This window comes from Otolemur garnettii, unplaced genomic scaffold (assembly GCF_000181295.1).
Source record: "Otolemur garnettii isolate 467f Iridium unplaced genomic scaffold, OtoGar3 scaffold00131, whole genome shotgun sequence".
Taxonomy (NCBI): Eukaryota; Metazoa; Chordata; class Mammalia; order Primates; family Galagidae; genus Otolemur; species Otolemur garnettii.
This window is the reverse complement of record NW_003852526.1, coordinates 1,176,916-1,191,462: the sequence shown is the minus strand read 5'-3', so window position 1 is coordinate 1,191,462 and position 14,547 is coordinate 1,176,916.

The following is a 14,547-nucleotide window of genomic DNA, read 5'->3' as shown; positions in this document are numbered from 1 at the left end:
AACTGTCTATTTATACATGTCAATCAATCAATCATTTTACTTATTATCTTCTTATTTATGTTTCTCTAGAGAACTCTGACTGATACAAATGCTAAAAGTATATCCTTCCTAAAGATACTGTGCATGTTAAATGAAGCAATGCGTGCAAATCTGATGTGCGTTGCATACTTCAGTTGCAAGCAACAAACAATGTAGCCTGAATTAGCTGATGCAATGAATGTATATTAATGGCATATGTGATAAAATATTTCTTCAAAGATAGCTCCAGAAATACATACTGTGGATCAAATGTTCTTCTAATGTAATGTTTATGTACTTCCCCAGAAGGGAGGAAGTTTATATTTTCTCTCCTTGAAGAGTATACCTCTGTGAGAGATTTTAAGCAGGGGTGATTTTGTATAAATCTTGATTAGATCATGATGTGCACCATAGCTTTCTCTCTCTCTCTTTTTGTCTCTCATTCTCCCTCCATCCTCATTCTGCATGTTTTCTCTTAACCATGGGGGGAAGGGAGAGGTCATATGTAGGTGTTTCAGCCAACAGTCCCAGTTAGTTCCACAACTGACAATTAGCACCTGTCTTCAAATGCATGTGTGAATGAACCTCAAATGACTCCAGCCCATAGTCTTCAAGCTTTCATGCTGAGGCCCTCTAATTATAAAGCAGAGATAAATTTTTTCACTATGTGCCATCTGAATTTGTGATATGTAGAAAACATAAGATAATAAATGGTTATTATTTTAAGCCAATAACTTTTAAGAAATGTTTTATTTAGTAACAATGAATACAGATTGCTTTACCAAAAAAAAAAAAATCAAAAGGTAATATAAGTTTTAGGCATGCTTTAATTAAAGGTCGGCTATGTTTCTTTGTACTACTTTTCCAAGTTCTGGCTTAGAACTTAGAAACTTGTGTATTAGCCTATTCATTCATGGAAGAATAATAGCTACATTTGTTCCACTGTTTCACATCTGTAACATGCAGTCTAGAGCAAAGAGATCATTTTGTTCAGGCATTCCCAGAAGGAATCTAGACAGTCAATCTGAGTGAGCCCTCTCAAGTCCCATGGCCACCCTTCAAATAATCTTGATGTTTAGGGATAGGGATATGGAATGTAATCATTGGCGTATCTTGTGTATTTACCATATCTTTGGGTTCACAGAAACTCTTAAACGTGTATTTGAACTTCTCAGAAAAAGAGTGGAAGCAACTCAAGATTTACATTATGAAAACTGGCCTAACGTTTGATATATGAAGTTCCTTATGTTTTATAGGAATATTGATCACTTTCAACTTGAGTTTATCCTTGGGGTCCAATAGCTTGTAATGTATTACCTTGGTACTCATCAATCAGCAAAGCCTTTTATTACTTTCTCATGGAAGAAGCAAAACAAAACAATGTCATTATGCTCTATTTTTTACCCCTTTAATTTTAAGTCTTCATATTTGTAAAGCTTAGTAAATGTGCCTATGTCTACCTGAATTAGCTATGGCATTTATGGGCTATGCCTTAAATTAAGCCAGTCTACAATTTTTTTTCAGAAATTGTCTTCAGGATACTTGGCAATGTTAGGTGGCAGCATGTGTTCGATGTTGTTAAAAACAGAGAGAGTTATTTTAGCAAAGATTTGGAGTAGCTTTTAAATCTATAAAAGGTACACCCTAAAGATGTCCCACAATAACATTTAATAAGTATAGAAGTTGGGGTGAATAAGCACTGTAAGATATAAAGAGTTAATGTTAGTACTTAAAATATTTCACAAAGTGTATCCTAAAGAATTTTAGGGTTGTGGGAAAAGTATTTAGAGGTTAGATATGCAACAAACTATATTGTCCTGCTGGAAATACAGGATTCACATTAATATAAAAAAGCCCTGAGGTGTTCTACAGTAAAGGAACTGTGTAATTTTAGCAACCAAACTTTTCCCAAACTGGTTTGAAGGACAAAAATGGATCACTTCTTTATAAGAAATATTTGTGAGTAAAGATGGAAAAAATATTATAATGTGTTCTATGGAGTCAAGTGATAAAGTATTACTTATTACTAATAAAATTAGCCAAAGAGCAAGAAGTTGATATTTGAAACCATAGATTAGTGAAGAAGATAAAAGAATGTAAGCAATATACGTGAATTCCTAGTCTTTTTTTTTTGCAGTTTTTGGCCGGTGCTGGAACTGGGTTTGAACTTGCCACCTCTGGCATATGGGGCCGGCACCCTACTGCTTTGAGCCACAGGCGCCTCCCAGCAATTCCTAGTTTTTTTTTTTTTTTTTTTTAGAGATAGAGTCTTACTTTGTAGCCCTCAGTAGAGTGCTGTTGTGTCACAGCTCACAGCAACCTCCAGCTCTTGGGCTTAGGGATTCTCTTGCCTCAGCCTCCTGAGCAGCTGGGACTACAGGCGCCCACCACAGCACCTGGCCATTTGGCTGGAGTCAGGTTCGAACCTGCCACCCTCAGTATATGGGACCAGCGCCATACCCACTGAGCCAGGCACCTCCCAAAATTCCTAGTTTTAACTAAGATATAAACTCTCTCTGATCCTGGATGAAAGAGGGTCCAGGTACCTATCACTGTCAGCCAATATCCAGAGATGGGGAATAGTGCATTAAATTTATTTGTCAGCAGGCCAGAGGAGAACAGTGGGAGTAACCTCTCCAAGACCATTCTGCCTATGCAAACAACTTTGACAACTTACATAGGTGATCATTTCAAAAGTATACTAAAAATACGTTATACTTATGTGATCAACAGCATGTAAGTAAGTTAAATTTAGCAATTAACAGAATAACCCCCCCCAAATCATTATTGAACCAACCATCATACATACCATTAGCCTGTTCCGTCACTACTTCCCAGGTTTCTCACAAGATTTTTATCTCTATTACCTAGTCCTGTGTTGGCCTATTTGACTCACTGTTCTTATGTTTCAAGGTGCATAAGTTCACAGATAGCTAAGAAAGATTTGGGGGTGTCTGTTTCTACTATTAGTCCATCCCATTTCTTTCACTGTTAACAACTGAGGTTCCTGGAGAGGACACACAAAGCAATTATTTAATGACATGACTCTGAAAAATAAATGACAACAGGCAGATGCAGGAGGGAAATCAAAGCCCCCAAAGATGAACAATGTGCTGTTGTTTCCTGTTTTGTTTTGTTTTTCTTTCCCGTGTCTCCTAGCTTAGATTCTAGACAGCCTGAATCATGACATTTCACAATGTGCCTTGGCATAAATACTCCAGGAAAAAATCCTTTTAGGTTCAAAGACCAAGAAATGAGCATCTGTGGGATAAAAAGTGCGTATGTGAGGGAAAATCACCACATTTTCTTCTTTCTCTTTTTACTCTCCTGCCCCTGACCTAAGGCAAGCCCCATTCACAAAGTTGCACTTCTGCGTTGGCAGTGACAGTGACAACAGCGACGGTGACAGCAGCAGCTGCGGAAGTTATTTAAAATTTTGAGAGAAAATCCTTCTGTCTCACCACAGGAACTTAGATAAGAAATGTGTATCATCTGAACGATGTGAGGGTGATCTCAATTGTTTTTCCTTTTTTTTTTTTTACTACTTTGTTCAGAAGATAATTCAGATTCAGTCATGGGAATTGTGGAAAATATAGTGAGGTTAAAAGCATGGCTTGGTAGTCGGGGGGCAGGACGGGAGTGCCTGGGAAGAGGAATGTATTAGGGAAGCCACTGACAAGAGGTAAGTGGATACTTTACTTATTTACTTTTTATTTATTTATTTTTATTAAATCATAGCAGTGTACATTAATACTATCATAGGGTACAGTGTACTGTTTCTATATATAATTTGAAATAACTTTCATCCAACTGGTTAACATAGTCTTCATGTCTTTTTCTTAGTTATTGTGTTAAAACATTTATATTTCACATTTAGAGAGTCACATGTACCCTTATAGGATGAACCATAGGCATGATCCCACCAATCACCCTCCCTCCACCCACCCTCTCCCCTCCCCTCCCCTCCCTTTCCCCTCTCCCATTGATCCATGAATGGATCAATAAATTGTAGTATATGTACACCATGGAATACTATGCAGCCATTAAGAAAGATGGAGACTCTACCTCCTTCATGTTTACATGGATGGAGCTGGAAAATATTCTTCTTAGCAAAGTATCTAAAGAATGTAAGTGGATACTTTAAACTTGTGTTCAAATTTGAGCAGCACTGTGTAACTGGAACAAAGCACCATAGCAAAGATTTGAAATTAAACAATGGTATACCCCACTGCCCAGGACCCACACTTGTCTGTAGATAGCAAAAATGGGAGGTGGGCTTGCAAAACGGTTTTCAATGGCTTTAAAAACTAAACTGATATTCTATCCACAACACAAAATATAGGTGAGGAATAGTGGTGTGAACCTAGTTGCTTTAACTGAATGCTAAAATAAACAAACAGTATTATCTTGAAGTTTCTAAGAGCAGCTACAGTCTTACAGTATTCAAAAAGGCCAGGCTTCCATCTAGAATTATTCGACATAAAAAGAATCAAGGAGATCTTTTTTTTTGTTATTTTTTTTTTTTAGACAGAGTTTTACTATGTCACCCTGGGTAGAGTGCCATAGCATCACAACTCACAGCAACCTCAGCCTCCCAAGTAGCTGGTACTACAGGTGCCTACCACAACACCTGCTATTTTTTGTTATAGTCAATATGGTTGTTTAGCTCGCCCTGAGCTGGGTTTGAAACTACCAGCCTCCGTGTATGTGGTGGGTTCGAATCCAGCCCAGCCCTGTCAAATAACAATAACAACTACAACCAAAAAATAACCAGGTGTTGTTGTAGGTGCCTGTAGTCACAGCTATTTGGGAGACTGAGGCAAGAGAATCACTTAAGCCCAGGAGTTGGAGGTTGCTGTGAGATGTGACACCATGGCACTCTACTCAGGGCAGCAGCTTGAGGCTCTGTCTAAAAAAAAAAAAGAAGAAGAAGAAGAAGTCTGTTAAGGTTAGAGTCTCATATGAGGGGCTCAAGTGAGAGACTTGCTCAGTTGTTGGCAACATTCAGTTACTTGTGGGCTATTGTCCTGAGAAGAGCAATTATGCACTGCTGTTAACCAAAGTCTTCCCTCACTTCTTTGACACCTTGATGAATATGCCATGGACACTTGTTTCTTTAAAACATTCCAGTCAAGCAGGCAGCAGGGAGAGATTCTCAGTAATGTAGAAGTCAAGCCTTTTATAAGCTAATCATGGAATTGACATCCCATCACTTTTGGTGTATTCTGTTTATTAGCAGAAAGTCAGTATGGCCAAAACATTCAAGAAGAGGGGATTACACAGAGATGTCGCATTAGTTTTCCATGCACTTTAGCAAATAACAATAACCATAGTGCCTTAAACAACATAAATTTATTAGCTAACAACTTTGTAAGCCAGAATTTTGACATTATGGGTTCTCTGCCTGAGAGTCTCAGAAGGCCAAGATCGAGGTGTGGTTTAGGTTTGTCTCTTATCTGTAAAGATGCACAGAAAAATCCACTTTCATTCATATTATTGGTCAAATTTATTTTCTTGTGATTTTTTGATCTACGGTTTCCATTTCCTTGCTGGTTTTCAGCTTCAATCTTCTCTCAGGTCTTTAACTTTATATTCCTTCTCATGTCCTAACAACTAAGTAAATATACAATATTTTTGGATTAGAAGATTAACTGCTATTTGGACGTAATTTTTCCCATGGTGATCTGCAGATGGAAAGCAATCCCAATTAAAATACCAACAGGAATTTTTTGTTAAATATTGAAAAAGCTAATATAACATTTATTGTTTATTTGGATAGTCTAAAAAACTAGAAGAAACAAAATCATCTCAAAAGAATCCAATGTCTGAGGACTCACTTTATCTGATGTTAAGGCTTGTTATACATCTGCACCACTCAAAACACTTGGTACGGGCAAAAGAAGTGGACATGGAGAACAGTGGGACAGAATTGAGGACAAAAATAGACCTGTACAAATAAGGTTTTCTGATTTTTGATGAATATGCAAATGCAATTAAAAAAAGTAATAATCATTAGAAATGCATATGTAAAAATATAACATCATATATCTATACCTTATAAAAATTAAAATAGTAAAATGCCTAATGTAAAATTATAAACCTTTTAGGTAAAACATAAGGAAAAAAAACTTGTGATATTATTTTAGCCAAAGTAATTTGTAGATATCATAAAGGCAAGATACCTACAAAAGGAAAATGGACCAATTAATCTTTATCAAAAATAAAACATTTTTCTCTACAAAAGACCCTGTTAAGAGATTGAAAAGACTGAGAAAATCAAAGAACATATTGGCAATTTTCTTTTTACTACCTGATTAAGGAATAGTATCTAAAGTATATGAAAAACACTTAAAATCTCATAATAAGAAAAAAACCATTAACAAAAAGCTAAAGTTTTGAAGAGATACTTTATCAAAGAAGAAATAAACTCACAAAAGATATTCAAGAACATTCATCATCAGTAGGGAAATACAGATGAAAACCACAAGGAGATACCATGATACAGCTGTGAAAATGACTAAAATATAAAGCCTGAGAATATCAAGTACTGAGGAGGGTGCCGAGAAACTCGGACACTTCTACAACCTTAACATGATTGAAAAATTCATCTTTGACTCTCACAATGCTTAGGAAATTCTCCATCATAATGTCTTGGAGTAGAGCATCTGTGCCTTTAAGACCATCCTCTTCTCTTTCTGGAATCCCTATAATTTGGGTGTCTGATCTTTTAGAATGATCTGATAACTCAGGGAATATTCTGTTTTTGTTTTTTTTTTTTTTTTCTTCCTCTTTGACTGATTGGGATAGTTCAAACGTCTTGTCTTCAGTCTCTGAGATCCTTTCTTCTCCAGGTTCGACTCTACTGAGGCTCTCTACTGTGTTTGAAGCTCCTTAAATGCCTCTTCAGTTCCTTAAGCTCTGCTGTATCTTTCCTTGGTATGTCCATATCCTTGGTGACTTTGTCTTTAAATGCGCTAATTTTTGAGATAAGTTGCAGATTAACTTTTTGATTTCTATTTCCATCTTCTCAATTTCAATTATTGTATCTGCCATCCCTACTCTGACATTTCAGCACTTTCTCTGTGGATGGAATTATCTCTTGTATCTGCCTTGTAATCTCTTGGGGGAATTGATCTGCTAGAATTCTTTTGTTGGCTCCTCCCCATGAGTATTTTCAGCTTTTTTTTTAAATATTAATTATACCTTTTTAGTTGAAATGCTAGGTTGTCCCTGAATAGTTACTGAGAGATAATCTAATTTGAGACCCTGAGGAAGCACAGTAAAGACCTATCTGGCAACTAGAACTGGCCTGGTGAGACCAGATTAGGAGGCCCCTGGAACTGGAGCTAACTACCCCTTTCCGACTATGCTAAATATTGTGCTTTTGGTCCTTCCTCTATATCCTCACAAAGCTCCCTTCCAGGGCTGCTGTGAGAGTCTCTGAGGGCTGGCTGGCTGAGATAGTGCAACCTGGATCTGTCCTAGTGTCAGCCTGTCCTCCACCCAATTCAGAGGAGTCACAGTATTTTGCTGGAGCCTCCGTGTAGCAATATTTAAATGGAAGGTGTCAAATGCCCCTTTGAGTTTATTCTTATGACTATGAATATTTTTCCCTGACTGTGTCCTATCAAACATTTTTGGACAAACATATACACAAACACACTGAAAGTTTCAAGTTTAGCATTTTCTGTGATGCCCTAAAATCGATTCTTGTACAGCTTACTGGTCCATGGATCATAGAATAGGACACGTACCTATAAAATATTTCAATTAGGCTTCCATTCATGCTCAGAAATATTGACCATGTAGTAATGTATGGTTCTCTTGTTCTGCAACGAAATTCTTTCACTAGCTTATTGAAAACTGCCATTTCCTTAACAATTAAAAACTGTTGTTTTGTTTGTTTTGTAAATCTGTAAGTTGTTAAAGATATAATGGATCTAATAGCCACTGGTGGTTTATTGCTGGATGTTTTAGTTTCTTAATTGAGGAAATAAAGGCAAAGCACATGGAGCCTTATCTTGCAAAGTGATTTTCATACTTGAAACAAATTAAGACCAATGAGAAGATAATCATTAAAGATTTCATAAATTTGATTAGATGAGCTCTTTATTTTTTCCTGGAAGAAAATAACAAAACATACATACACATATATTTTCTAACAGTGTCAAATACAAGAAAATCTGTTATGAAAAAAGTGTTATGAATATGAAAGTTAATTTTTAATAGAGGGGATGTAAGTTTTATACAAAATAAATAGGTAATTTTCACATGGAGGTATCACTGAAGATATTTTTATATTCCGAGATTCACAGGAAGATTTATCGTTTTACTTTGGCAATTTAGATTTTTATCTTTTCCCACTAGATATAACTAAAGGATTTCCTTGAGAAAAGTAGACAGTCTATAAATAAAGTTATAAACCCACAAATGTATCATTTAGTTGCTTCTTGAGTTGCTATATTTCATTTCATCACTATAAGCCATATTATAGTTTGTATAATTGTTTTGACTCTCAAAATTCTAAAACTAAATTTATAAGTCTGTATTCTGCATATACACACATAGAATTTATGAACATGCATGCATTTCTTTATGGGGATTTGGTAACTATAGTAACATACTAACCCAGCATTGATTTGCAGCTGATTATATTTTGTGATCTTTTAACATTTTAATGAGTTCAGTCCTGAGTGGGTGAACATATTTCATAATATTGGGCAGCCATTATACATTCACTTGACAAAAAAAGACAAAAAGTTATCCCAGGTTTCCAGCAGGAATGTATGAAGGATGGAAGTAACCAATTAGGGTAAATTTGGATGACTTGCAAGACGCAAGACAACGTAAACTATGAGATCATATTTGTTGACCAAGAAATAAAGTAAAATGCCTTGCCATACATCTAAAAGGGGAAAATAGCACCAAAGTAGTATTGTAGCATATTATTAAAATTCCTTTTTGATAATGGTTATATTTTACATCACTTTTTTCTCTAAAATATTGCCCAAGAATTTTATGTAAATTAATATTTATAGTTTATTTTTAATGGGAATGAAAAAATTGCATATTTGAATGCCCCTACTTTTTTTTTCTTAAGCTTAGATTAAATATGGCAATTTTCCTTTCGAAAGGTTGGTTTTGGTTCCTTTATTTTTTAACTTGAGAACATTTTTATTGAGTGTCTCCTATGTATAAATAAACCATGGTTATTATAGTCAAGGGTTTACTACTTTAAAAGAAGTGACAATTTGTTTCTTTAAAATTATCTGTTCCCCCCAATTATTTATTTATTTTTATTTCTTAGACTGAAATTACCCAACTGTAACATATATAGAGAGAGATAATTATTTTTTCTGGCATTTAGAAGACAACAGTTTCAGTACTTTACCTGTGTCTGTTGTGCAGTAGATTATACCCATGGTATCATTTTGTGAGTATAAGCATGGTAGATATTGGATGGTCACATCCAAAGTAGAATAGCTACTCAAAGACAGATTACCTTACCATGTTCAATGATGCTGCATGACTATGGACTACTGGGGAACACTACAGTTAGATCTAAATATAGAGTTGGGTAAAGTGACATGTTTTTACAAGCCAAAGAGCTATAAAAAGATAATTCTAAGTAAAGGTAAAATAGTACTCCATTCTGATTCATGCACTCCATAAAATTTGTGGCTATATACTTAACTATGTATCTAAGTGTTTCTTCATCCTAGCTATATATTAAAATTACCTGGGAACTTTGACAAATTATGCATATCTGAATCCCAGACTACATCTGTCATAGAATAATGGAAGAATGCATGTGGTGGCAAGCCTACAGAAATTATACATGTAGTCCTGTAAAGTTCTCCAGGTAATTCTAATGTACATCTGGAGTTGATAATAACTGGTTTAGACTTTGAGATGCCTGATGTTAATGATATTATTTGAATATATTGTAGGCTTTTTGTCTTGACTTTATTTTTTAAATTTCAGTTTAACATAAGAGTACAAATGACATTGTTTACATTTCTAAGGTAAAGTTCAAATAGTTGAGCCCTTCTCCCAGGAAATGTGCTGTATACCCTTACATTGTACACGTTAGGTGAGAGCTTACCAAGCTCCCATCCTCCTCTCCCACCACACTTGAATATACTTGTGTTTTTCTCTCCTGTGAGTGTGTAGTTTTCCTATTGGTTTCATGTTAGTGTTGAGTACATTGGATTCTTGCTTTTCCATTCTTGTGATACTTTGCTGAGAAGAATGTTCTTTAATTCCACCCAGGTAAATACAAAAAAATGTAAAGTGTCCATCTTTTAGTGACTAAATAGTATTCCATGGTATACATATACCACAGCTTATTCATCCATCCATAGGTATTTTAATTATGCACATTCCTGTTGTGACCACATAAATGATCATGTGAGACACAGATTAACAGTATACATTCCTTTTGTACAATCTTCATCAGAGTAATTTTTGATTTTCTGGAAGGGGAAATGCAAAAGGCACTATAAGACTTGGTTTCCATTTGGGTAAAATGATGCTCATACTTACACTAAAGCTTCCTTGCAGGCTTACGGGACTACATGAGATTGTAAATAGTAAGCTCACTGAACTTTTTGAAGGTGTTTTGTTTTTGGTAATATTATCTTTATTATCTTTGACAGTTAACCCTTTATCTCATTTCATTAAAATGGAGAAGTTGCAAAATCTATTGCCATGTTTGCCTTTCAGGAATAGAAACAATCTTTTTTCTCCTTTCATACGAAAAGGTTAAATATGTGTTTAAAAATTCCATTGAGTCACAGAGGAAGAGCTCATGATAGAAAGATTTTCCCATCGAATTGATGTATGCTCACTGGTCTCTGAAGCATCGGTTTGGAGGCCATGGCAGCGCTCCCTAATTTCTTCATGAGGAAGCTCATTTGTTCGGTTGCCCAGGCTAGCAGCATTTCACTGTGCCTTCCAAAACAAAAAACTAAAAAATGCTTTGAAATATGTCCATAAAGATTTAGCTGTATTTTGTTTAGAAATTCAAGACCATATACAGTTTACATTATTAATTACCTGAGAGCTGGAAAATTCCTTTTGTTTTGTCATTTTTCATTGTATGTTCATGGTTTATTTTACCCATATTCACTTATTGAATACAGAGAAATGTATTTTGTTGATTTACATTACTTTCTTATTAATCACAATTAATCTATATTTTAAAACCAACTGTTTTTTAGAGTTTTATTAATATTTATAAATGAAACAAATTATGAATTTTATAAATTTATGGAAAACATCTTGGGGCTTATCATGAAGGCAGATAGTCATAATGATTCAACTTCTCAGTGTGAACCATCATCTCAGCCGTCCATCACTACTCATATAGGTCTCATCTTCACAGACAAGCAGGTAATGATTTTATATGCTTTTTTATTTTTCGTTTGTGGCTCAAAGAGCTAAATCTCATGATATGAAACAAAAATTCTGTACTCCTGTACTCTAATCCCCAATGATCTATCTTGCAAATATATGCCAACTCTTGTGAAAGAAAATGGACTGCACTGGAGTTTATGTATAATTCAAAACAATCTGTTGACTTCAATTCAGAATTTTCCACTCAAAGAAGTATTCAGTTTACATAGAGGGAATATTACACCATAGTATTACTCAAGATTTTGGGTTGTTAGAAACTAAACTCAAAACAGCTTAAACAAAAGAGCGTCTCATTGAAAGTTCTGATCAAAAAGTCCTGAGGTGACTCTGCTTGAGTTCATGTTCAAAATCTTGAACTAACTTATCAAAGAAGATGAAATATTCTGATTGGCAAAATTGCTTATTACTGTCCCATCTCTTCTAGATAGAGAAGTGAATAAAGATTAACTTTTTCCTTAAATATATGACATATATTTCCCTAAGAAATTATCTGGGAAAAATCCTGTTATTTAAGTAGTAGGAAGTGATGTTGGACAATAAGAAAATAAGCATCTCCATCACAGGAGAGTTGTGCAAAAGTAAAAACAGAGAAAGAAAACACACAAGAATCTTCCAGCACTGAAATGTTAACTTTATGAATGTAACTTACCGTTTAATTTCTAGTGTAACATATTAAAGTCTGTTAGAAATCACTAGTGTCTTATTTTACCTGTAGAAGATTATATTAAACAGAATCCAACAATTCTATAAACCTCATGCATAGACTTAATGTTCCAAATGGATTGGATCCAAATAATGATGTTACTTTTACAAAAACTCATGAATAGAAAGACAGAAGATTAGTGTGTTTCATAGAGTGTAAAGTAAAACATGAGATATAATGGTGTTTTCTGCTGTTTCTATTTTTTCTAATTTCTCAGTGTATCTCTTATTCCTATCATTTCTTACTCTTTTTTTTTGTCCTTCCCTAACAGTGTTCTTTTCACTACTGCATTTGGAAAGGATCATTCCATAGAAAATGTAAAATAGGCTTTTTAAAAGTAGTAGTTCATAATATGTGACTTGGAAATTAGCCTTTTAAGTTGCTTCTGATTTTTCTAGTTGATTATGGTAAAATATTCTGTGTTGGTGGTAAAAAGCTATGACATCATGGTCTTATATTTTAAAAGATTTAAAAGTTAAGTCTTGCATGTAATGAATGATTTAAATACATTTACTTTAATGAAGAAATTATTTAGAAAAATGTAGGAAATTAAGCTGGATGAATCACTTCAGGGAACATATCTAACTATAGCAATGCTCTGAAGGACTCAAACTTTGGACTTAAATGACAGTGACAGAATTTTCTGAAAATTACTGAACCTACTCTTAATGAAAACTGCAAAATGTAATTTGCTTATATAACAACATAAAAATATAATATTCAATATGTTCTAAAGGACATATAGTGGATTTGGTCTCTAATTCCTTACCTCAAAGAAAGTACTGTATTACTATTTCTTTAATAATGTGGTTAATAGAACAGTAACTGTAAAGCTCTTATCTACATTTTTTTCAGGCTTTTTCTTTTCTCATGACATCTTGTCTGAAGTGACATATCTTTTTTGAGATTCAAGACCCTTATTACTGAAACTAATATTTTTAAGTCTTCAAGTGTTTACTTTAGCAATAACTACATGACAGTATTGGTCTGTCACTCAAATCTAAGTATTCTGTATTTAAAGGCATGGGGTGGGGCCTTCATTTGCTCTCTGGAATCAGAAGGTTTCTGCTAGTCACTGATTTGTGTGATAAGTGTACATACTTGAATAGAGGTCAAAAGTCCTTTTGGTAGCAACAAGTCCAAGATGAAAGTGGTTCCTCCATTCACATAGCCCTGTGACTCCTCTTGTGTAACACCATTAAACATCCCCTAGGCAACGTGTTTTGGAACATCACTGTTTAATTATTTCATATTCTAAATCTCCTTGGGCTGGTAACACTTTATGCCTTATTAATCTTTCTGCACTTACTTTTCTCTTCTCCCTTGAGCCCTTTTTTGAGATATTTATCACGAATTATGTAGGAGGAAGAAGGTTAGAAGTTTAAAAAAAGACCTGAATTTCTGGAGGGTCCTCCAATAGACTTCAGTAGACTTTCTCCCATGAATCCCTTGAAATAATAAACAAAAGTTAATGACTGTGAATGTTAAGATTCAGTTCACAGATTCTTCAATGGCCATTGGACCATAAGATGCTCCTTAACAATAAGCCTTTTTGTTCTAAGGCATAATTCTTTGAATTGATCATATATCGGTCAAGTAGAAGGTGACTTGTCTAAGCACACTGAGAAATCAATTTTTTTTTTTTTTTACATATACATGTGTTTATTAGGTTTCCACTTTTTGCCTTCACAAAATTAAAAAGGCTTAAAATTTAATTACAATAACAATGTTTAAGATAAGGACTAGAAACAAAAACCTCGTAAAGAATGAAAGAAGACAAATACATTCAGAAAAGAAATCAGGTGCTTGCTGCATCGAAATATTAAGCAATAATAATAATAACAATAATGCAAAAACAGTAGCATTCACATTGTCAGATAAGAGTATGTCTATTACAGAATGCTTTGACTTTGAGGTTCAGTATGGAGTCATTAGTGAACTTCTTCTTCTTGTATTTTTTTCCAAAGTCTCAAAAAATAAACAACTAATATTTATAAATAAAAGTAAAAGATAATTTCAAAAAACAGATCATGCCAAATCTTATAGACAATAGAAAAAGAAGAAATACTTTAAAATCATTCTACTTAATCTGGATACCCCTGATATTAAAATTGGAGAAAATATATTATGATAAAGGGGAAATTACAAACATATTTCACTTATAAATGAGGATACAATATCCTAAAGAACATATTACCAGGTTGAATTAAAAATTAATGTTTAAGTAATGTACTTTGGTCAAAATTAAGTCCAGTTTATGTGGGAATTAGTCACTATTTTCTAAGACGTAATTCTTCAGATTGGTCATATATTGGTCAACTAGAAGGTACCTTGTCTAAGCTCACTAAGAAATCAGTTTTATCAACTAATCTTCTGGTTTAATGCTTTATGTATTGATAATAATTATG